Consider the following 22445-nt stretch of genomic DNA (forward strand, 5'->3'; position numbering starts at 1 on the left):
GTGTTGTTGAAAATAGTTACCGTTAAGAGGTTGCCTCATACCATATGAAGTGAAAATACATTATCTGTGATCACCCAGATCCCACCTATCACAATAATCAGCAACATAAATGTGAGAACAGTCACTGAAGAGCATCACCGGGGGCCTACAGAGCCTTATGCTTTAGATCCTATGCATAGGTTACAAATGAACCGTGCCCACAATGCTGGAACCCCAGGGTCCCCCAAATACCAGGTAAGGACCTCATCATGGGATGTGTGGCTTTTCCCCTAGACTTGGGCGGTGGTTGATGGTGTTGAAGGGATCCTGGCAGGTCTTGCACAATCAGCCTGGGTCAAAAAGTCTGGCCAGGCTTCAGGCCTGCTCCCTGAGGCGCCAACCTGCTTGCCTAGTTGCAGAGGTGGGGTAGAATCTGCACCAGAAGAGTGCCTGAGAGCCGGAGGTCGAACCATATGTTCTAACCAGGAGAGACTTTCCAAGGGGACAAGAGGCAGGTGGGAGAGGGTTAGCCCCGCGCCTCTCCTTTCGGAGCCCGTTTCTTTCTCCACTGCCCATGCTGCCTCCCCTCCCTTGCGCTCACTCACGGCCTCTCTCCTCCTCCTCCTCTGCTTTCATTGAAATCCTCCCGTTGCTGAGCGCTGGGTATAGTGGCCTGACCCCCAGGTCAGCTCCCAGGGGACTCCTGGGAGGGCAGGGGAGGATGGAGCCCTGGAAGGCTACGGCTGCATGACGCTCTGCTGGCTCCAAGGTGTCCTCAGCTCCTGGAGTCCCTTCCTGAATGGGGGACGCAGGATGGGACTGCCCTGTGTGAGCTTTCTCCTCCTCCACCCTGGAACAATTCCAACTACCCAGGCCAATAGGTGTAAACTCCCAACCCTTCCCTGCCTTAGAGCACCTCCGGAAAATCTCACATTTTAATTCCCAGTGAGTCACGAACCACCTTCCCCACACACACACTCGTGCCTCTTAGGACTCCCTTAATAAGATATTTTTAAAATCCCACAGAGTTGGAAAATGTATCCCTCAGAGATGGAAGCAAAACCCTTTAATCCCACCAGCCCGCACGGGGATACCAGGGAGGCTCGGCTCCTTAAAAAAAGTCGGGGGGAGGGTGTTGCGGGTGGTGAACACTGCAAATTACGTCAAAGGTGAATTTACTGGCCTGTTTGTCTCCAGCATCAAATTTCTCCCACAATCAGCCCTCCTCGCGGCCCCCTCAAATTTACAGCACCGCAACCCCCCCCAATTCATTTTAACTCTAGGACTTTTAAAGTTAGACAAACAGGCCCCTTTGTCAGCAGCCCCAGGAGGCCACAGGGTTCTGAGAGGCTGCAGGCTCCGTGTCTCGCTTAGTTCCTGGATTTTCCAAAAGTTCTGGACGGTTACATGCAACTCCGGGAAAAGCCTGTGCCTGGGGGGAGAGTTGGGAAGGCATGGGAAGGGGAGAGAAGGTGGCCTGGCATGGTGCCAGGGTCTCTGCGGCGGCCTAACCGAGCCGGAAGAGCCTGGCACGGTTCCACACTCACCCAGGCCAGCTCTCCTGCGTGGCCCACAGTGGCACGGCGGCCTCCTTGCCTGGAACCATGTTCAGAGACTTTCCCCACAAATACCCAACTTCAGCCTTCCCAGTTATTTTAGACTTGTTTTGAATAAAAGGAGTCGCTTCAAAAAGAAATGTTGCTACAACACACAACCAGAGGCCTTTTCTCCAGCTGTGTCTGTAACTCGCATGCGTTCAGTCTAATAACTTTTAATGTCTGGCCCTAAAATGTCTTTATAAAAAATAGCTTTACAGCATAATAGTCCAGGTGTCTTTCTGCTTGTTACCGGAGATTAAAAAAATGTGTGGGTTAGCTTTCAGAGACATCCACCTCCAGAAAGACCGGGAAGAAAAAGGCATGCATGCCATTATGCAGGCGCGGGTCCTGGAAGTGGTGGTGGCTCAGCAGGGCTGGGCACTGTTCTCAGGGGGCACTTGCCCGCCTGTCTTTTACATCAGTTGTTATAAGCAGCTCTGGAGCATGAAGATTTAATTCGGCCTGAAGTTTCGGGTTTCAAACGGTAGAGATGTTTCACTTCTGCTTTGAAAGGGGCTCTTTTTATAACTATGTACTGAGAACTAAAACAGAATAAATAACATCGCACCTAACACCAGTCCCGCAGTCAGTATTAAGTCTAATTTTTGAAAGGGCTCTGCTAGCTAGAGCTGATTTTGGCCTTGACCTTGACTTCGTAATCAACTTGAGATGTTTTTGATTATTTTTGGCATGGAGACACTCCAGGATATTTTAAAACTTTCCGTGTGGATTTACAAGCTACCTCCATTTCGGATTGATGTTCTCATCGAGCCTGCACCATCTTGTCCTTAGGCAGAAAGAAACTTCCCCCACCCTCAGCATAAAAAGACTCTAGCGAAGAGCCCCAGAAGGATCACCTTTTGCGGTGAGGTCCAGGCCCCCGGTCTGGGTGCGGCTAGGCCGGAACACCCCTCCCCCACTCCCTCCCCTTCCCGCCAGCTTCACTAACTGGGGCTTCACGGCTCGCCCTAGAGGCTCTGCGCTCCGGGGAGGCCGGAACCTCGCCTCTCCGCCTCCCCCTCCCGTCCGCCGGCCCCCGCCCTCCCCCCGCGGCCAGCGCCGCGCGGGGTGCGCTGGAGAAGCTCAATACGTGTCAATTGAATTGAACTGCTGCGGGCGCAGGCTGTACGCCGCCGCCGAGCACCGATCAGCACGACGTTACCGAGTGGAAATTTATGGGGCGAACGGTGTAAGCCAAAAGTTGCTCCCTGCCAAGGAAAATAAAACGCGGGAGATAATCTCCGGAGGCCGGGGTGAGGGGCCAGGATGGAGCCTCCAACCATCAGAGGTGCAAGACTACGAAAATATCCGTGAACGGGGGAGAAATTCTGGCGGATCTCCGCTCCCCTGCCGCCCCCACCCCCGCTTCCTTGTGCCCCACGGACTGCCTTCCCCACCTCACGCCCCCACCCCCGCCTCTCCAAACAATTCCCACACAATTGAAACGTCCGGGGAACTCGGGTGCGGAGTTCGGGCGAAACGGCCACCGGGCCCGGCGCGGTGTTTCCAGGTAGCTCTGGACACCAGAATGGGCCAGGGCTCCTCCCGCAGGAAGGGGCGACCCAGGGCGAGGGTGGGCGCCGACGCGCACTCGCTGGGCTCTGCTGGGTCTCGGAGGGGACGCGCGAGCGGGAGAGCGCAGTGCTGGTGGCGAGAGGAGGCAGCGGCGGCTGCCGCTGGGGTTTGACAGCTTTGGCTGCGCGGAGTGCGAGGCGCTTTATGGTAATTGCGGTCCTCCACTGGCCTTCTGGGTAGCGAGGGGAGTCTCGGCGCGCAGCGGGGAGAGCCGCCCCCGCCGCCCCCCATCCCCTCGGCTCGGGATCAGCGGGCCGCCCTCGCCACCGCCGCCGGAGCCGGTCTCCGGCTCCCCAGGACGCGCGCCCCGGCCGGGTGTGCGCAGCCAACTCGGTCCGAGCGGGGGAGGGGAGGGCAAGGGGCGAGGTGGGGAGCCACCCAAGTGGTCTGGGCTCCGGACCCAGAGAGGCGAAACGCGCCCGACCGGGAATCGATGACGGCTGGGGAAACTCGGGCAAACCTTTCCTGGGGAATCACCCCTCCGCAACCCCACCGCCGAGGCGCCGCAGCGGAGGGTGAGCGGAGGCTGGGGGAGCTCAAACTTGCGAGAGCTGGAGGCGGCGGCGGCGGGCGGGCGGCTGTCGCCCGAGCGCTGCGCCTGCGGGGGGAGGGGAGGCGGCTGCTGGGAGGGAGGGAGGGAGGGAGGGAGGGAGGGCGGGCGGAGGGAGGGGGAGGAGGAAGAGGAGGGAACCGAGGAGGGGGACGCGTTGGGATCGCGGCGTGCGGCGGCAGACGGAGCCCGGGCTCCCAGCGGCAAGGTGAGGTAGAGCTACGCTCCTCGCTGAACGCGGGCCGAGCTCGGCGGCTGCGGGGGAGACGCGCCGGAGCCCAGACCGCGACCGAGAGCGAGAGCGAGGCGGCGGCGGCGGCGGAGGGGGAGCCCGCGAGCCGCCGGGCGGGGAGCCCAAGCCGCGCTGTCGCCGCGCAGGGACGACTTGGCCAACACACTCACACACACACACACACACACACACACTCTCTCTCTCTCTCTCTCTCTCGCACACTCACATACACCCAGCCCGAGCGGGCGCTCGCGGCGATCCGTCAACATGGCGCTGGGGCTCCTGCCCGAGCGCGGGCGGCAGCAGCGGCGGCGCGGGAGCTGCTGAGCCCGGCCGAGCCCGGCCCAGCCCCGGGAGCCCGGAGGATCGCGCGGGTCTGTCGCCACCTGCCCGGAGGCTTTGAGCCCGCCCCGCCCCGCCCCGCCCCCACCCGGCCCAGAGCCCACCCCTCGGCGGGGCCGACCCCGAGGGCAGCCGGCTGGCAGCAGACGGCGAGGGAGACGAGCGAGCGCGGCGCCGCGAGCGGGCTGCGGGCAGCCGGGGACGGCAAACTTTGCTGCTCGCCGCGCTTCCCCGGCCCGGCTCCTTCTCCGCTACCTAACGTCGCCACCCCACTTTCCTTCAGCCCCGCACACCTCTCCCCACCCAGCCATCCGCCCCTCGCTCCTCGCCGCCTCGACTCTGCTCGCGGAGGAGGGGGGGGGGGGAGAAAAACTTCAAAGCGCCGGATCGCAGGCTCCCTGCCTACTCCCCGGCCGGGGATTTCAGGTCAGTGCTCGGAACACCTTTCCCCGGGGAGGCAGGCAGCGCGGGCGGCGGGCGGGCGGGCGCGCCGCGAGCTGCAGTCGGTCCCCTCCCTCGGGGCCCCCGCCCGCAGCGGGTCGCTCCTCCGATTCTCTCGCGTACCCCGTGGAGCTCGAAGCTTTCGCCTCGCGCTTCCCTTCGGCTGTTTGGCTCGCTTTCGTTTTATCTCCTAGATGTAAGTTATTAAAAATGCAGCCACCCTAAGCGGCCCCGCGTGGGCCCGGGGAGGGAGGGGCGCGGCGAGGGGGCCTGCCGCCTCCCCGGGGGCCGAGAGGAGAGCAGGGAGTTCGCGGAGTGGAAGTTTGCAGCCCGTGTGTGTCTGTGTGCGCGGGAGCGCGGTCGCCGCTGAGCGCCGCGAGTCGGGCGCAGGAGGGAGGGGGAGCCGCTGGGCTGGAAGCTGGGAAGCTCGGTTCGGCGTTAGCTCACGAGCAGGAAGGGGAGGGCGGCGGGTTCCCGTCTGCTTTCTTTTTCGACTCGGGAAAGAACTGTAAAAACCCCCAGCCGCCGCCGCCTGGTCTCGCCTCTCCAGGGGCCGGTCGTTCCTCCTAGTGGAACGACGGCGTGTGCGTGCGCGAGGGTGCGTGGCGGGCGCCCCGGGCCGAGCCGAGCTCGACCTGCTGCCACCGCCGCCGCTGCGCAGCTCGGGAGGGGAGTCCCGGGTTTTTTTCTTGGCTTGCCCCAAAGCGCGAATCACGTGGATTTAAAAGGGGGGGGGGAGAAACTACTAGGAAATCGAGCCGAGCGAGGGGTTCCGACTCGTCCCGCCCGCCCGCCAGGTCAGACGCTTTGTTTTTTAAATGTTCTTGTGAAATTATAATCCGCGACTCCCTCCCACTCCCACGCCCTCCCCTACGTTGCGGTGTAGGTTTTAAGTTGGGAGCCGGGGGGGGGGGCCGGAGAGGTTGGGGGATAGAATGTGCGGGGGCGGCGGCGGGAAGGGAGGGCGCGGACGGCGGTGGCGGGGGGGCGAGAGACCGGGGCCCTCCACTGAGCAGCGGGGAGTCTGGTGGGGAAGCTGTTTGGGCGTGTGCGTGTCTGCGGCCGGAGGAAGTTGGTCCCACTCGGAGGGCGTGCGGCGCAGAGGCTGAAGGCGAAGAGGAACTTGCGCACCCGGGCGCGATCCTCGGCCGAGGCGGGGAGGGCGAGGCGCCGCCGCGCCGCGGGGCCCGCGCTCGGAGCAGGCGGGCCACTGCGCCGCAGAGTCTCCGCCAACTCGGGGGCTCAGGGCGGCGGCGACGTACGCCTGCTGTTTACCAAGCAAGCCCTGGGGCGCTGTGTGCGGAGTAGGGCGGCTCGAGGCACGCGTGGTCCCGGCTGGCTTCCCGCCGTTCGCACTTTCGAGTGGGCACTTTCCCGGGTCCCCGAGACGGCGGAGTCTGGCCGCGTGTAGGTCGAGGCCGGGCGAGGCTTAATTTGCTGTTAATGAATCTTTTCCAGAAGTCCGCGATCTCCAGCTAGAGGCTGTGAGTGCCTGCGCGCGAGGGCGCGCGCCGCCGGCGTCTGAAGGGTGGGGGTTGGGGGAATTGAAGAGCGAAGGAAGGGGGAGGGTTATGTGTATTTAAAAACAAACCTTAAAAAGAAACCAGCGCGCTTCAAATAGGTATTCTCACAGCCTCTCTGTGTCTAGACCAGACAGCTCAGGGTTTTAGCTGTTTTTTTTTCTTTTTCTTTTCTGTTTCTTTCTTTCCTTTTTCTTTTTCCTTCTTTCTTTCTTTCTTTCTTTTTTTTAAGAGAAGGCGAGAGGAGGGGTAGTGGTATTCGGTGCTAGGGGTAGCCTCTTGTCGAAAAATCCTAAAAAATGGCCTAGAAGTGAAAACAGGGAGGAAATGGCCCACCCCAGAAGGTAGTGGGTGGCGAACGCAGACAGAGTTGGGTATTTCTAGCCATCTGACACTTCCTGTGGCACTGGAAACGGACACCGCGGGCCGAAATCAATCCTTACGAGGTGTTGGATTCGGTTTTGCCAGCGGAATTGCTTGTGTGGAAGACGTTTTAATTGTCGGCCTCGGAGACTTCTGTACGTGGGCACTTGGAGAATACGTTTGTTTCTCGACCCTTCCCACTCCTATCCCGACCTGTTATCTGGTCTGGGCTTTGCAGTGTCGGTTTTCGTGTTTATTTTGGGCACGATTTCACCGCGTGTAGGGACCGGGGGCTGGGGAGGGGTGGAGGAGATGGCGGTGATTAATGTGCCGTCCAGCTTTAACGTGAAGCTGGCCTTAAGTGTGCGGGTATCCGCCGCCCCTCGCCGGGATTGCCTGGGGTAGTGAGGGGAGCGCGCGGGGTTCGGGCGCCAGGCGCTCGGCAGGCAAGTCGGGGCTGGGGCTCGCACGGCCCCTGCGCTGTCCTTTGAGGCGCTGTCACCAGTAGGTGACTGAGAGTTAATTAGGAAGTGTTCTCTGGATCAATGGGCCGCACAGCTCATTAGCGATTCTCCCCAGCCCTTTGCAGGGCCGGCCGGGCCTCTGCCTCCCACACAGGCCGGGGCCCCGCGGCCCGGGCTTCGGAGAGCGCGGCTGGGAAGTGGGGAGGGACCGGCTGTGAGGGGCGGCGGAGAGTAACTTCTCCGGGCTGCGCGTTGCGTGCGGCGCCGCGAGGCCCGCGCAGCCCGCTCTTTCTTCCTGCTCTCGGTCGCCTCGACTGTGTCTTTAACTCGCTCCTGCTCGCGTCGCTGCCTGGCTGCTCCTCCCCGCCTCCCTCGCCTATCTCTTGTTCTCTAAGCACGACGCCTGTGCTCCCCGCCCAGTTTGGGATTAGACAAGATAAAAATAGGACTGCCCAGCGCGCAGAGCTGTGACTGCCCCGGCAGCCGGGCTGGCGGGAGCGCCGGGGGCCGGGGCCAGGGCGGGCAAGAACCCGCGGTGCGCTCGGGGCGGCCCGCGCCCGAGGGCTCCAACCCCGACCCCGCAGGCGCGGTCACGCTCCCCGGGCTCTGTCCGCCGGGTACCGAGCGAGCACGGGGACCTGGGCAGGGTCTCCGCGCTCTCGCGGGTGTTGTTGGTGTGCCTGTGATAGATCGGTCTAGACAGGCATGCAGGCTCCCTCCCGGCTGAAGGACGGGAAGGGGGGGGGGCGGGCCGCGGAGGCGGCGGCAGACTCCCGTGAGCAGCGAGTGAGCGAGCAAGCCTGCGGGCCCAGCGATCTGGGTGGAGGGAAGGCTGTGAGGATTTCTTTTAACCCTTTAAAGGCAGTGGGGGAGTGTGATGGGGAGGGTGAGGGGCAAAGTTCGTGGTAGAAATTCCTGGAGGCAGAGTACCCCCCCAGGGAGGGGGCGGGGCGGTAGTCTGGGTCTAGGGTTTTCCTTTCTCTTCTGTGCTTGCACGATCACATCCTGGTGCATTGGACTCGATTCTTCGACGAACCAAACGCAGCTGCTAGATGATCTAGTTTGACCCAGGACTTCTCAACGGGAGAGGCGTGAACACACACAGTGGGCACCCCTCACTTAAGGAACTGAGTTTGGGAGATGCAGAGCTAGACCTCCCAGAGAAAATTTGTGCAGATGATCTGGTAATGGGAAGGTCGGCTCAGAGCCGTAGTAGGGTGGGGCTTCTGACCAAGACTGCTGCAGACGGAAGAATTGAGGCTGAAATGCCAGGCCAGTGGGTACAGGTATGCATTGGAGACAGCCAAGAGGTCCTTGAGTTGTCTGCATAAATAGATGCACTTTTAACCATGAACTTGTGGGGAGTTGGAATCAGATATGTGCAAGGAGACGACCTCTAAACAGGAGTTGGGTAGGGATGTGTATGTACAATCGTGGAGTCAGCCTTGGACGGGTCTAGAAATTTAAACTCAACGTTACAGACAGTGGTCTAGTTCTTTCTAGACGTCGAAATTGGTGGGTGGGTTACCCTATATATAAATAAATAATTAGTTAACACACCTCTGCCTTCTTCCTCATCCTCTTTCAGGGTTTGTGGTCCAGGGGATCCTCTAGTTATATTTAAACTGCAAACCCATGTTGGTCTAGCCTGGGAACGGGCCACACATTACTGGCAAAGCAAGAATGTAAGTAGTGGGGAGGTGTAGGCGCTAGACAGGAATGTTCAGATTAAGATGTGGGCCCAGATGACATGTGCTGAGACAAATCAAGACACTCGGGCTCCGATGCCCACATGGAACAAGAGATACAGAAGAGATAAAGAACTGGCCAAGAAGAATGTAAACACGGGTATGCAAATATGGGGATCTATAGTGATATTCTAAGAGAAAATCCCAGACTTTGTTGAGCTGGAAACTGGGGCAGAATTTCTGTAAGTGCGTTCCAGAGACAAAAGCCCATTTAAAGGTGTGAAGAGGGTCACTTGGAAACACAAAAAGCATTCATATGCATACATCCATGCTTAGATACACTGGCTGAATGACAAAAACTCCTCCTTGGCCGAGGAAGACTTTCCTGCTGGGGGAGAACTACGTGGATGCAGAAGTGTGGACTACCCAACCACCTTCGTGCACTCCCTCGCAGGGAAAAAACTGTGTGGTAGGCTGGAGGGAAACTGAGGGCAAAGCGGCCTAGCTAAGGGTGGGTGGCCCTTTCTCACTAACAGGACTTCTGGTTATAGTTTCTTCCCTTTCCGGGTAGGAAACAGGGCATGTGTGGAGCAGATAGGAGGATCTCAGAGATTTTGAGTTCTTGACCTTGAGTGGATGGATGGTGGAGGAAAAAGAGGAGTAGGTCGGGAGGAATAGATAGATGGGGGCCCTGCTCTGAAATCCTGTTTGCTAATGTGGCTGTCAGCCTGGTGGATTGATAAAGATAGAACCAAAAGAAGTGCGAAGTTCGGCCTCCGGGAGGAATAAAGAGGAGGTATGCTTTCATTTTGGTATGCTTTAAATTTTTTTTTCCCCTTTTCTGGAGGAGACCTTGCGGGAACGGCCTGTGTAGGGTGGATTAGCAGGCGCCTGTGTGACCCCCAGACGCTCACGTAAACCAGGCTAGGGTTGGGTTTGCCCGCGGCGTCGAGTTGCCGCGGTCCCTCTTTGTCTGAGCCCAGCCGGGAATTCCAGCTTTTATTGGGAAGACCGCACTCGGGTGGAGCCCGCGCCGGGTCGGGCGGGGCAGGGCTGGGCTGGGCGGGAGGCTCTCAGGCCGCCGTGCCGCCCCAACTCCGGGACGGTCCTCAGGAGCTCGAGGCAGCTCTGACAATGCCACCTCGGTGATTTCCTCGAGGGCGCCGGCCGGGCCGAGCTAGCCAGGCTCGGTGGGGGCGGGGTGGGGTGGGAAACTCGAAGGTCCACTACGGCCGCGGAGCCCCACCCCTCCCTCCCGCCGGCCCCACCCCTCCCACCCGCCAGCCCGAGGCCGAAAGGAGCTCAGAAGGCCCTTTGTTAGGCCCCAGGGTCACACCCGTGCCCTGGGGGCCGCAGAGGGGCGGGAGAGCGGTGCTTTTGGCCAGAAAGGACCTTATCCTTGCTCCAAGGCCTCAGCCGCCGCTCACACGGTTCGGGTAGGGGAGGCCGAGGCCCGCCCCGGCTGCTTTGCGGGTGTGTATGGCCCTCAGGATTCCGTCTGTTTGCAGAGCAGGCTGTGCTGCTGGGGCCTAGGTGGCGACGGCCGGGTTGAAAAGCTGCTGGGGCAGGAGTGGACGGCCTCCTCGGGCTGCCCCCGCTGGTAGCCCTGCCGTCTTAGGCGCGAGTACTTGGCCGGAGACTTCCCGCGGCCACCAGCCCGGCCCGACGGCTTTTTGCTGATTGTCCCCAACGTGTTTTCTTCTAGAAAGAATATCTGACTTTGGATGGGAATAATGAACGACACTTTTCCGCGATATTTCTGTAGAAGGCCCCCCTTTCCCATCCCGAGCTCATAAGTGCCTGTCCCCAGTCGAGGAGATCCCCGAAACGGGGGTCCCTCACTTGGTTATTTTTTTGAGTCATGTCTCCCCGAGCCAACCATCCCCTCCCCGCCCCCCAGCACCCACGGGCTCAGCTCCCCTTGATTAGACTAGCGGGGAAGTCCGCTGGAAGATCCTGACAGCATAAAATATAATTTGTGATCTAAAAGACAGTTTCCAGTATAATCTCATTATGCACCACAGACTCCCGGTGTTATTTTGTGGAAGGCGGACAATGATCAATTTACATTGACCCGGGGCTGGGCGAGCTTTTAGATGGTAATTGCCATATTGATTTGCATGCAAAAAGGAGACCTGCTAAAATTAAAGACCGGAAGCTAAATTAAACTAAATTTATTGTCTAGGTGCAAACCAGAGAAACTACTGGGGGTGGGGGTGAGTCAGGTCGGGGTGCCAGCGGCAGAGCAGGTGAAAGTCCCAGAGAGCTTCCAGAGGTCACGGATTGGGGAGCGATCTTTGCCCTTGTGATTTCATAGTGTGAGGAGGGGGACTTGTTTAGGGTAGGGGGACCCAGCAGGAAAAAGTTATAAACAGACACCATCGCATTGAAGGCACTGGGGTCTTTTAATGCTAATAGTAACTGGCGAGGGGAGGAGAGGTTTATAGGGTTATAGGGGTCTTCCTGCACCATTTCCGGCAAGCCCCTATTTCTATTGTTCTGTCCGAGCGCTCGCAGTCGTGCCAGGGACACCCGAAACTCTTGCAACTAAAGAGTTTTTTTTAAAAAAGCAGCAGCAGCCCACGGCCCTTCCCGCCCCACTCCCTCCCCTCCCCCTTGCGTAAGTTCTGTCGGAGAGCGCGCGAGTGTGGGGCGCACTGCACGCGCGCCGCGGCCAGGCCGGGACGGTTGGCGGCTTCGGGAGTTCCTCCCCGGTCGCAGCAGCCCCACGCTCGGCCGGACGCCGATCGTTTTGGGAAGCCGCCTGCTCCAGGTGACTCCAGGTGGCTCAAGGTGTGTGTGTTGGGGGTCTTCCGGGGCCGCTGTGTCGCGGAGCCGTGGCGGGGGTCGCTTCCCCGGAGGTTTGGAAGGGCCTGCTTCGAGCTGGGGGCGGGGGTGGGGGCGGAGGCTGGAAACCCTGCCCCCGTCGCCAACGCCAGAAAGTTTAAGAGAGAGCGTGAGTGAGCGAGAGACAGAGCCACTGGCGGGGAGCCAGGGGCAGCCGGGCGGCCGGGGGCGTGTTTAGCTGGCTAGTGGGGTGAGGACCCGGCGCCGCCATCGCCTCGATCCCTCCAGCTACCGAGGCCCTTGCCCGCCCAGTCGCTCCGGGAGCCATTTCGCACATCCGGAGCCTTGGCCTCTTGGAGGAGCCACGGGGTGGGAGCCGGGAAGCCCGCAGGGGCAGCCGACTGTCCGGTGTCTCTGCCCTTCCCGGTCGCCATCGAGCCGAGCGGGAGATGGCCCTGTGGAGCTTGGGTCGTCGGGTGTGGAGAGTTTCCAGAGCATCTGAAAGCCTGGAGCAGATCTGGAAGTTGGGGATGGGGCCGGGTGGCGACGTTAGGCCCAGACCCCCGCTTCTGCGATAAGTTGGAGAAATGAAAGATAACCCCAGTTCCTCGCTTGGCTCAGGGCTTGGCCTTTCGTGGGGTCCAGTAGGGCCTGGTATCTTAGGAGACACTTCCCTCTTAATTTCCTCCTCCCACCCCACTTTGGTCCCTGGGGTTTTTCCTAAAACCCTGGGAAAGGTAGGTGTAGGCACTCTTTCCAAAGGGCTTTGCTCTATCCAGATAATTTGATTTATTGCCTTATGTGGCAAAACTAGGGTGGCGGGCCCAGCCCTAGTACCAGGAGTCAGCACTTTTTACAGAACCCTGAGAGGAGCCACCCACCTACCGTTGCCTGTTCTGGGGTCCTGGAAGTGGAGCTTTGTTGGAAGCCCTGACCTCACCTCACACCAGGGTATTTTTGGGTAGGGAGATGGGTAGGAAGTGTCGGAAATGGGGAAAAGACTGCAAGGGGACTAAGAGATGACTGGCTGTAGGGGAAACTGGGTTCTGGTCTCCTTGTGGACTAAGTTACATAGGTGTTCAGCGCTTCCCTCTTGCCCTGCCCTCGAATACAAGGGCTCAGGAAGTTTTCCGAAATTCGTGGGGATCTCAGATGGCACAATTAGACCAATAATTGGCTCCTCTCCGCAACTCCAGGACTGAGTTTGACCGTGGCCCATTTTTACTAGCTGTGTGACCTTGGGGGCAAGTTATTTATGGCCTCTGAGCCTCAGTAAGTTTCTTCATTTGTAAGACTGGGAATAATTATCCACCTTTAGGATCAAAGAAGACTACTAGGCACATAGTAGGCCCTGAGGATTTAGGGAGTGCTTTGAATGACTGGTGGTGTTCCTGGAGGTTGTGCCTGTATTCCCCGCTGCCCTGGACAGCCCCTGAGACCAGCCTAGGCGGGGGGGGGGGGGGGGGGGGGGGGGGCGCAGGACGCAGGTTAAATTCGCCTCAGAGGCTTCTCCTCTGGTCTGCCTTCTTGGGCTGCTCTTTGTTTTGTAGTTCTTTGCATTCTGCGCTCTAAAGGGTTCCATATGAAAGGGCTTGGAGGTTTTTTTCCCCCCTCCCCTAAGTGGGGTCATTATATGGTTAGGAATTGATTCCAGAACCGGGCACCTATCTAGGTGCTCTCTGGCCAGCCTCCCCGTTCTTCTTGCAGGGCAGAGGGGAGCCAGTGGCCAGAGGGGAGAGACCTGGTTGGAGGAGGTGAGGGGGGTGGCCTGCTGCGGAGGCCAGAGGTGCTGTGGTTTGTTTGATAGGGATTAAGCCCGGATGTTAGGAGGTCTCAGTGTGGTTTTCAATAAAGTCTGCCAGGGATTGCTGCTTTTTAAATATATATATACATATATATATGTGTGTATATATATATATATATATATATATATATATATATATATATATCGATATGTATTTTTAAAAATTAGCAGCATGAGAAGAAAACCAGACCTGTATGGATCCAGGCCGGTAGTAAGCTACTGTGATCAGGTTTCCTCCTTGACTCCCAGAGGGAAAGTCAGCGTTTGATTGAAGCTACACTTGGTTCTTGACTCTCAGGGGATGCCTGCTCTGAAACAGGAGCCCTCCCTCTCTCTTCTCCTCTCCCCCCCACCCTCCTCCTCCCTCTTTTTCCCTTCTTCCCCTAAAAGCCTTTGTGCTGAAAGAGCTTCAGTAGGCACGAATCCCTGGTCCCTCTCTAAAGAATGCCTTCCAGCCTTTGCTGACATTGTTTTGTGAACAGTGGGTTTTACCAGGCCAGCAGTTTTTCCCCCACATCTTAGCTCACTATTTTAGAGGTAAGAGTACGGCCACGGTGCGCCTAACTGCGCTGATTTCCACATCGTAGAGCTGGAGGCCTTACCTGTAATCTGAAAACACCTTAACCTTTACCCTAGATGCCCCCAGAGGGGGTGAAGGTGGGGAGAGCCAGGACCCCCGGGGTCGTCTTTGAGGGTCTGTTTGTTTTTCTCGGGCAACCGAGGCAGAGGGTGGAGGGGGTCCGAGTCAGAGAGGAGGGACGGGTCCGGCCTTGGGTCTGATTTAAAACTTGGTCTCACTGGAGCAGCTCTAAGGCACTTAACAGTTCTGTACAAATGCAAACTTGAAATAGCTCTAGGCCTACGTCATTTAGGACAGAATAAATGAAGTACAGAAATGTCCAAACTATGCAAATCTTGGAGTTGTCTGCCCTCCCATAAACACATGACAAGTGCCAAGGCATTTCCAGTCAAAACAGCCGTGGAACCAGCAGCCTCCGTCCTTTGTATTTATTATTTTATTAACAGCATTTTACACAGCAGTTAACAAGCACAGCCGTGCCCACTTTGCGCCCCAGCTCGCTCTCGGCAGACGGGGGGGCGGGTGGGTGGCTGGATGGAGGGTGGTGGGGAGGGGTGGTCCCTAAAGGAGCCGGCTAGCTGGAGGAGTTTGTGCATTTGGGTAAGGGAAAAGTATAGCGTTTGGGGCTTTCTGCTGGCCGGAAGGAGAAGACCGCTCAAGTGAGCCTTTGGAGGAAGAGATCCTCTCTCCGTTCCCGAGAGGGAAGTTGCACAGATGTGGTTATGTCTGGTCTCTGCCGGGATTCCAGAAGGTGAAACAGTATCTTTTCAGGATTCTCTCTGCCCATCAGTTACTGGAGATTTTCAAAGAGTAAGTGTTTGTCTGCTATCGTTAGTCTATATCCTGGTGGAAAGTTTATAACGAAAAGTAATGCCTTTCTTAAGTCATAAAATGAGCCTTGTATGATTATTTAATTAAAATCTATTTAAGGACCGATTAGGCGTGTAATTTGCGCTAATAATGACGATTATGGAAATGTTCGACTTAACCAAAAATCATAAAGGAGACATTTTGATCAGTGGGGCGGCCAGTAAGTACGCACAGAGTTGGACCATTTTTTCGAGATGCCGGAGGGCCTGGGGCTGTGGGCCGCAGAAGGTGCAGAGCCGCCTGGCCTCTGCGACTGGCTCAGGGAGCGGCTGGCCTCCCTGCCCCGACCCCGAGCCCGGCCGCGCTACCCCCTCCCGGGGCAGCCCACGCTTTCTGAGCATAGAAAGCGACCCTGGGAGTCTGAACCACCTCCCTTCCCAGCCGAGGATGTGGGGGAGGGGTGCTTTTCCCCCCCAGCCACCAGGAGGGGCAAACTCTGGGAGAGGGCTGATAAACCACACCGAAATCCTGGCGACAAGGCTGTGCTCTTTCGCTTTTAAAATCAGCGGCGACAAACTGCACGCTGCCTTGGCTAGCCTCGGCTGGAGCTGGAAGGGTGGGGGAAGGGGGGGGTCCCCTTGTTCCGGAGAAACCTGCCAGCTGCTGGGCTTGGTGCGAAGGCAGTGGAGGCAGACACAATGCTGCTGTTGTTGGTTTGATCTCGAACTGTGGATTGTTAGTCTGGCTTTAACTATGCGGTAAGGGGGGAATGTGAAGGCTGTTTACAGCGAGTGCAAATAATGTGACAGCTGTTGGTGCACGAGCAGCGTGCGGACGGCTGCAGAGGTGGCCTCTGCTTTCTGGCCACGGTATCCTCATCCTCTGATGAGGGAAACAGTCAGCCACGCGGCTCACCGCCCCACGCAGCACTCCCCCTCCCCACCATGCGCCCCAACACACACCTTGACGGCTCCCAGAATCAGTGTGGAGGTTCAGGTTCAGGTCGGAGTGTGGTGTGTCGTGCTTTAGGGGGATTGACCCACAGGGGTGGTGGGAGAGAGGGCCCACAGGGTCCCGAGTGTCCTCTCCAGAGCGGTGTGGCCTGGATCGCTGGACCTTGGTCCTCAGGTGCTTGGAGGCCCGATTTTTAAGACTGGGGAGCATAACTTGCAGCCCTAAGGAAGCTTGTTGGAAACAATGTGTTATTAACTGAAGGCTTTCTGGAAGTTGCAGAGACACTCTGGTGGCCCTCTTTTCCCCCTCGGAAATGGCCCTGCTAACTGAGACAAGTTAGAGACACAGGCGGGCGCCACGTTCTGTGCACTCACCACTCTTTTCCTTAGGGCTGGAAACACTGTGTAGGTTCAGGACCCAGAGGGGGGTGTTTTGGGGTGTGGGGGCGGAGAAAGGGGTGCATTTTGGCTTCTGATTACCCACACCCCTTAACCTTCCCTCGCAAGCCCTCCCACTTCCAAGAGCACATTGGCCTTCAGCTTCAGGGCACAAAGGTGTGGCCCTGAGGTGTTCTTCCCACGGCGCCTCCCACTTTGACTTGATCAGTTAGATGCCCACAGCCACGGGCTTCCTCTGAGCTCCCGGTGGCCCGCTAGGCCCTGGGAGGAGGCTCCAGGGTAGGAGGGAGAGCAGTTGGTGGTGGCAGTCACCCCTTGTCCCCGCCAGTTCTGGAGATGCAGGGCTGGCCCAGGCAGGTGGGTTCAGGATGGCCAGAGACCCAGTTGGGCCTGCCTCTGAGGAGTCCTGGGGCCAAAGGGGTGTCAGAGTTGCTCCCCTCCCCCTCCAAGGTGGGAGCCCGCACAGCCCTGCCCCCCCCCCCCCAAGGCTTTGGAGGATCATTTAGAGCTGATTGAATTCTGTAGCATGGCCTTTCTCTGTGACTCTGGTCCCCGGGTGTACAGCCTCCAAGGAGAGCTGCAAATGGAGTTTGTTGCCCCCAGCCCCCCAGGTCTCCCCTCTCTGAATCTTAACGTGGACTTCTGCATCCGGTTGGGTTCCCCAGTGGGGAGCTGGGAGATGCTTCTGGAGTGATACATGAACTTCGGTGCCAGTTCTATAAATTGGTCTCTTTTTATGACGTGTGCCATTTTCTGTAGGAATGTTGCTTGCAAAACGAGTTTCGCCTTGGAGGAAAGGCGGAAAGATAAACAAGCCTGTAACGCCAAAACACTGGCAGTCTTTCCCTCCTTCCAGCTCTCTTAAAGCAGCCGGGCTGTATTTCCAGGATTAGACTCGTGCTTGTGAAGAGGGACTCTGGTTGGCTTTTTTTTTTCCCCCAAGCAAATGCAAATTAGAGAAAAATAATTTTCTTTCAACGATATGCAATGTATTAGTCACTTGTTATCGTGCTCCGAGGCAGGCCTCATTTGCACGTCTGCCAGCTCGCTCACATCTGCTCGGCGCTGTTCGGGGCATTTTAACCTTGGCGGTGTCGTGTCTAGTCCCACGGATCAAGGAGGAGTAATTAAGGTCTGAACAGCTACAGAAATTCACGGGCCCCCATCTCTGCCGTCGTGGTTCCACAGCTTTGTTTGGGGGGGGTGTTCTGAATCCCAAGATTGAGTAGCAGACATGGGGTTTCTTTTGTTCCTTGTCAAGAAAGTGGGAGCCCCGTCTTATCCTCTAACCCTCATCCCCAGCCCTCCCAGAACTCGCAGGCAGCACACAGTCAGCCAGGGAACCCAGGGTGCAGATCACGGGCCGTGTGTGAGGCATCTTTTTTGCGTAAAAAGTTCCTTTGTGCCTCCTGGGTACTCCTGATAGCTGTTAATATTTTCACACTATAGCTTGTCCCTTTGGTGGAGGAGGGGGGGGCATGGAGTATGTTGTATTCCTGCAAGACTCTGGTGGAGATGGCAGTGCATGGACACCCCCTCTGGAGTTGGGATATGGATGGTTTATTCTGGATTTCCCCCAGGTTGTGCAGACTCCCAAGTGGCAACCCGACTCTCTCCTCTGGTGGGATTAGCCCAGAGGAGGTGTGGGGTTTTTTTTTGCGGGGGGGGGGGGAGTAAGAGTGATTAATCGCATTCCACCCAGGTTTTCCTGTCCTGGGCTGCCTCCTGTTGAGGGACACCAGCTTCCAGATGGGCCCTCTCTTGCCCACGTGGTGGTGTGGGGCACAACCCTGAAAGAAAGTGAAAGGAACAAAACCCCAAGGCGGTGGCTTGCCTCAGTGTCAGGGGAGAAGGGGAAGTGTCCCGTGTTGGTCCAATAGCCGACTCTGGGTGTGTGGGGGGGTACATGGCAGGAACCCACCACCGGTTTGGCAGCCACTCTTCCCGTGGGTCCTTGCAGGGGCCTCCCCTCCTGGAACCCCTTCCCACTTTACAGTTGGCTACACTTGGCTAGCCCGGGGCGCGGGCGGTGGGGGGGGGGCACGTCTGCGGAGAATAACACTCCGGTCTGCTCAAAAGGATCCCAGGATCATGGCTAGGAGGGTCTGCGTGCGCCACCCAAAGTTCCTTTTTGTCAGATATTCAGCGGCGGGGGCTCAGGAAAGGGGAAGCCTAGAGGAGCGCGCCGGCCGCAGGGCCCGAGGGGTTAACTGGGGGTGGGGGGGGACGGACACTGGGGATTGCGGAGGTCGGGCCGCCTCCCGGAGAGAGCCGGAGTTCCTGGAAGGCGGGGCGGGGGAGCGTCGCGAGGGTGTGGGCGTCTGCCGCGGCTCGGCCCCCGCGCGGGGACCTTGGCGGAGGAGCGGTGAGGAGGGGCGGGCGAGCCCGGAGCAGCATGGGTGTGTGTGGTGGGAGAGAAAATCCCTTTGTTGCCGACAGATCTCGGGGCTGAGGCGGGGGGGGGGGGGGGGGGCGCCCTTCCCCCGCTCGCCCTGGCAGCCGCCGCCGCCGAGGGCCAAGTTCACCCCCTGACCGACCCCAGTGGCTCTCTGCTCCGACCCAGGCGCCCTAGGAGGAGGCAGGGAAGGTTCTGGTTTGCTCGAAAGGTCAGGGCCGCGCGAGTTTCTCTCCTCGCTCCCTCTCCCCTCCTGCTCCTCAGCTCAGTCTGTTACTAATGCAAAACTTGGGGCGTGGGTGGGGACGCCCCCGGAGGCAATGGCCCTGGCTTGGAGTGTGCAAAGAGACAGCACCTCGACCGGCTGGATCTCTCCTCCCAAACCCCCACCCCCTCTGACACTCTTGGAGGGCTGGTGGACGGAACCAGCCACCAACATCAGCCACAGCCCCGGAAGCCTGTGGCCCTGTCCAGAATTGGGGGGGGAGGGGCAGTCTTGGGGTCCCCCTCGCCCCGCAGCTACATGTCGGGGAGGGGGGCGGAAAGCAGCCCAGGAGGACCTGCCCCCAACCGTGCACATCCGGGAGAGCGTTTTCCTCTCATCTTCTACCCCCACACGGTCCCCCTCCCCCCATCCTAAAATAGGAACTTCTTCACCCCTCCCTTCCTTGACACCAGGAGAGAAGTGCTGCTGTGCGTGACTCAGTCTGCTCTTGGAGCAGCCCCAGGAAGGGCTCCCGCGGGGTTCGCTTTGGGCTTTGATGAAATCCACACAAGTCTGCTGAAGGTCACCCCTTCCTGGCCTGGGCCCCTCTGTGTCCCTGCCTCAGCCTTCCCACGCAAAAACTGTGCGGTGATCTGGGGATGGCACACAGTATGCCTGGTGGACTTAGATGCTGCTTGAGGGGGTTCGACGTGGCGGGCACTAGCTCTTGCCAGGTGAAACTCATCACCAGTGCAGTTTAATCCTCTGGAAAACACAGTGCCAAATATTTACAGATGAGGGGACCAAGGTTGAAGAGGTTCGGCCACCTGCCCAGGGACACGCTGTGGATGAGGGTGGGAGCTGGGAGACTGTGGTGGTGACCGTGTTCTTGCATGATCTCCACAGAGAGCCAGCTCTGACGTGAGGGAGTCCCCTTTCCCAGCACACCCTGCACGCAAACTGTCTGGGCTCTCTGATGTCAGCTAGGCCTTCTGAGCCAGGAGCAACCCTCCCCCCGCCCCCACACACACACCCGCCCAGGCTTTCTTGGCCCCTGACTGGATAACCACCTGATGGGTGCAAGGGGCGCCAGGTGAGAGAGACCCTTGGAAGGGGCACATTACCGATTGCGAAGGAGTTGGGATGGTTTGATGGTGACTTGACACCTGTGATGAACTGAGCACTGCCTCAAGGGCAGAGGCAGTAAAAGTGGCCTGGTGCCAGGAGGAGCCCAGTGGAGAGACAGGAAGGGTGCCAAACTTGGTCTGATGCTGCCTCCCCCTCCCCCGGCGCATCCCAGCCACTCACGGTCATTGCCGCTTCCCTTTCCAACCTGCTGCTGTTGTCTATCTGGGTATATCGCCTTTAAAGAAAAACCAGACAGTTCTCTCTGTCTCCTCAGGGCATAATGGTGTCCTCGTGGCCAGAATGGGTGGGATGGTGGTGACTGGTCCTGCTCCGTGGGCCTCTCCTGTCACAAGCTTGGCAGTGCCTCTTCTCAGGGATAACAGCTCCTAATTTTGGTCCCTCCGACCTCTTTCTGCCAGTCATGTCTTTTCACGGGTGTCCACACCAAGCCGAGTACTCGAAGCATAACCCTTGGCTTCCAGAGCAGGTGACTGCCCACGTCTGTTGCGGGAGACCCAGGCTCCCTCCTGCTTTCAGTTACTGCCATTCAGAGAGCCAGAGTCCGTGCTCGGGCGGGGGGGGGGGGGGCTTTTGCAAAGCCTGGTCTCTCCCCGGAACTCGGTGTTCCAGTGAGCAACCACTACAATTCCTGCTGCTCTTCAGAACCCACCAGACGCCCTCAGTCTCCCTGTCCGACCTCTTCTCTCTCAGCCACCTTCCCCATCCCTGTCCTTCATCCTTGGCCCCCATCTCTCCACTACTGGAAAAAGGGTTAAAACCTCATAGCCAGGGTGTAGCTTTAGCAGCTAACATGGAAACAGGTTGGTGCTTGTAAAGTGCTTTTCTTGAGTGACTTCACACATCTTGGCACTTCTAGTCTGCACGTGGAAGAGCGGGGTGGTGGGGGGCAGGGGTTGGTGCATGCGGAGAGAAATAAGGGCAAACAAGCCTCTCATAGTGGCATAGTGCCTGCTCTGTTTGTCATCTAAATCACATTATTTGTCCTCTCCACCGCGGCCCAAGGGTCAGCGAAGTTAGTTTTGAAGCACTTTCTCTTAGAGTTTAAAAAAAAAAGACCCCAACTATTTCAACAGCCCCTTCTAGAAGTGGAGTGGGATCAGCATCGCTGTATCTCCGCCTCTCAGTCTCTTTGTTGTTTCTCACCCTGGCGTTCCCTCAGCTCCACATCCCGGAGAGGTTGGCGGGGGAGGTCCCCAGGGCCTCGACCCCGACCCCGGCGGGGTTGGACTCTGTGTGGCCTCTGCCGCCCAGCCGGCCGCCTGCCCAGGATGTTCCTGCTGGGGATTCCCACCGGGATCCTCGGGGCTCCCCTCTCCCAGAGCAGGCTCTCACCCCAGAGAAGTGCCTCCTGGCCAGCCCGGGCCCTGGCTCACTGGTCCTTCCTGCTCGGCTCCATCTTTGGCCAGGAACCTGAAGAGTTAAAAGTCTTTAGCTTGTTGCAATGAAATTATGGCTGGCAGTGGCGCCGCTGTTTGTTCAACAGACCTCCACTTTTAAACAGTTCACAAAAAGTTCATGGGGCAGCTCAAGATTGTGTGTGTGTGTGTGTGTGTGTGTGTGTGTGTGTGTGTGTGTGTGTAGTCAGCAGGATCCAGCAGTGGACCTCCCCCTCCCTTGTTTCTTCGTGTTCAGCCTCCTCCCTCTGCCCCTTCCCCGCCACTCCATCTGACCCTGTGCACACGCGCTTGAAGCCACTTCATTAGGTCACCTAAGTGTGTGGCGTTAATGTTGAAAAGTCCACAGGAAGGGCCCCAGAGGGGTGGGGGTGGGGGTGAGGAGGGCTTTGAAAGCACCCAGTGCTCCCAGGTGTCCCTACATCACCTTCACCCTTCCGTCAAGTCCGGGCTGCCCCTTCTCAAGAAAAGCCCCTTTTTTCCGGGTGGGGGCATGAAGGCAGCACCCTTCCTGTTCCCTCACTCAGGTGCTCAGAGGTCCTTGTCACAAGATGGTGGCTAAAAGAGGTGGGAAGGTTATGGCTTGTTTAAGGGGAGGCCACTTTGGGGACTGCAGAAGTTTGAGGTCTTGGAGGGGTTCGTGCGCGTGCGCGCGCGCACACACAGACACAGACACAGTTTTTCCTTTCCTCATCATTTTCTTAAGGACTTGATCTAGTGATGCATTTTGCTCCTGGTGTAATTTCTGCTTTTCCTACTAGCGCGTGGCAGGAGAGGCTGGTTCCGTGCGGTCATTCCCACTTCCGGTCCCCCTGTTGCAGCTGGTGACCAGGACGCCTGCCTCCTGTGCACCAAGGAATGTTGCTTTACCTTCCCAATCCGGCCACCCAGAATGTCTTCCTTTTGTTAGAAGGGGCGGCAGGGGTTAGGGAGGGGACAGTCTCCCTTGGATGTGCCTTGTGGTCGTCCCTGAACTAAGTGGTGCCCCCTGCCCCCCCCCCCCAATCTGTAGGTTTGGAAGAAGGAAGAGAAGCTCATGAGCCCCCACGGAACCTTCTTCAAGACCCCAGCTGGTCTTTTCAGGACACCGTGGCTAGCCCCTTGGAAGGAGAAGAAGGCACTTTCTCTGAATCCCACCAGGCCTGCTGCAACTGCCTAGTTAGGCCTCTTCCTCCTCCTCCTCCAGCCGCGTCATTGTTGGGCTCCAACTCCGTGCC

The 22445-nt window shown here is 58.4% G+C and overlaps 1 protein-coding gene across 12 annotated transcripts in view; it reads left to right on the forward strand.

Moving 5' to 3' along the window:
- The first annotated feature begins 3840 nt into the window (after positions 1-3840).
- BCOR (BCL6 corepressor) overlaps positions 3841-22445 on the forward strand; it is a 51560-nt gene continuing 32955 nt past the window's right edge. For 10 of the 12 annotated variants that reach the window (XM_047715508.1, XM_047715517.1, XM_047715515.1 and 7 more), the window contains exon 1: positions 3917-4702. The gene's annotated coding sequence lies outside the window, so the exon portion shown is untranslated. The other 2 variants (XM_047715509.1, XM_047715510.1) reach the window with 2 other exon arrangements.

The sequence above is a fragment of the Lutra lutra genome, chromosome X (assembly GCF_902655055.1).
Source record: "Lutra lutra chromosome X, mLutLut1.2, whole genome shotgun sequence".
Taxonomy (NCBI): domain Eukaryota; kingdom Metazoa; phylum Chordata; class Mammalia; order Carnivora; family Mustelidae; genus Lutra; species Lutra lutra.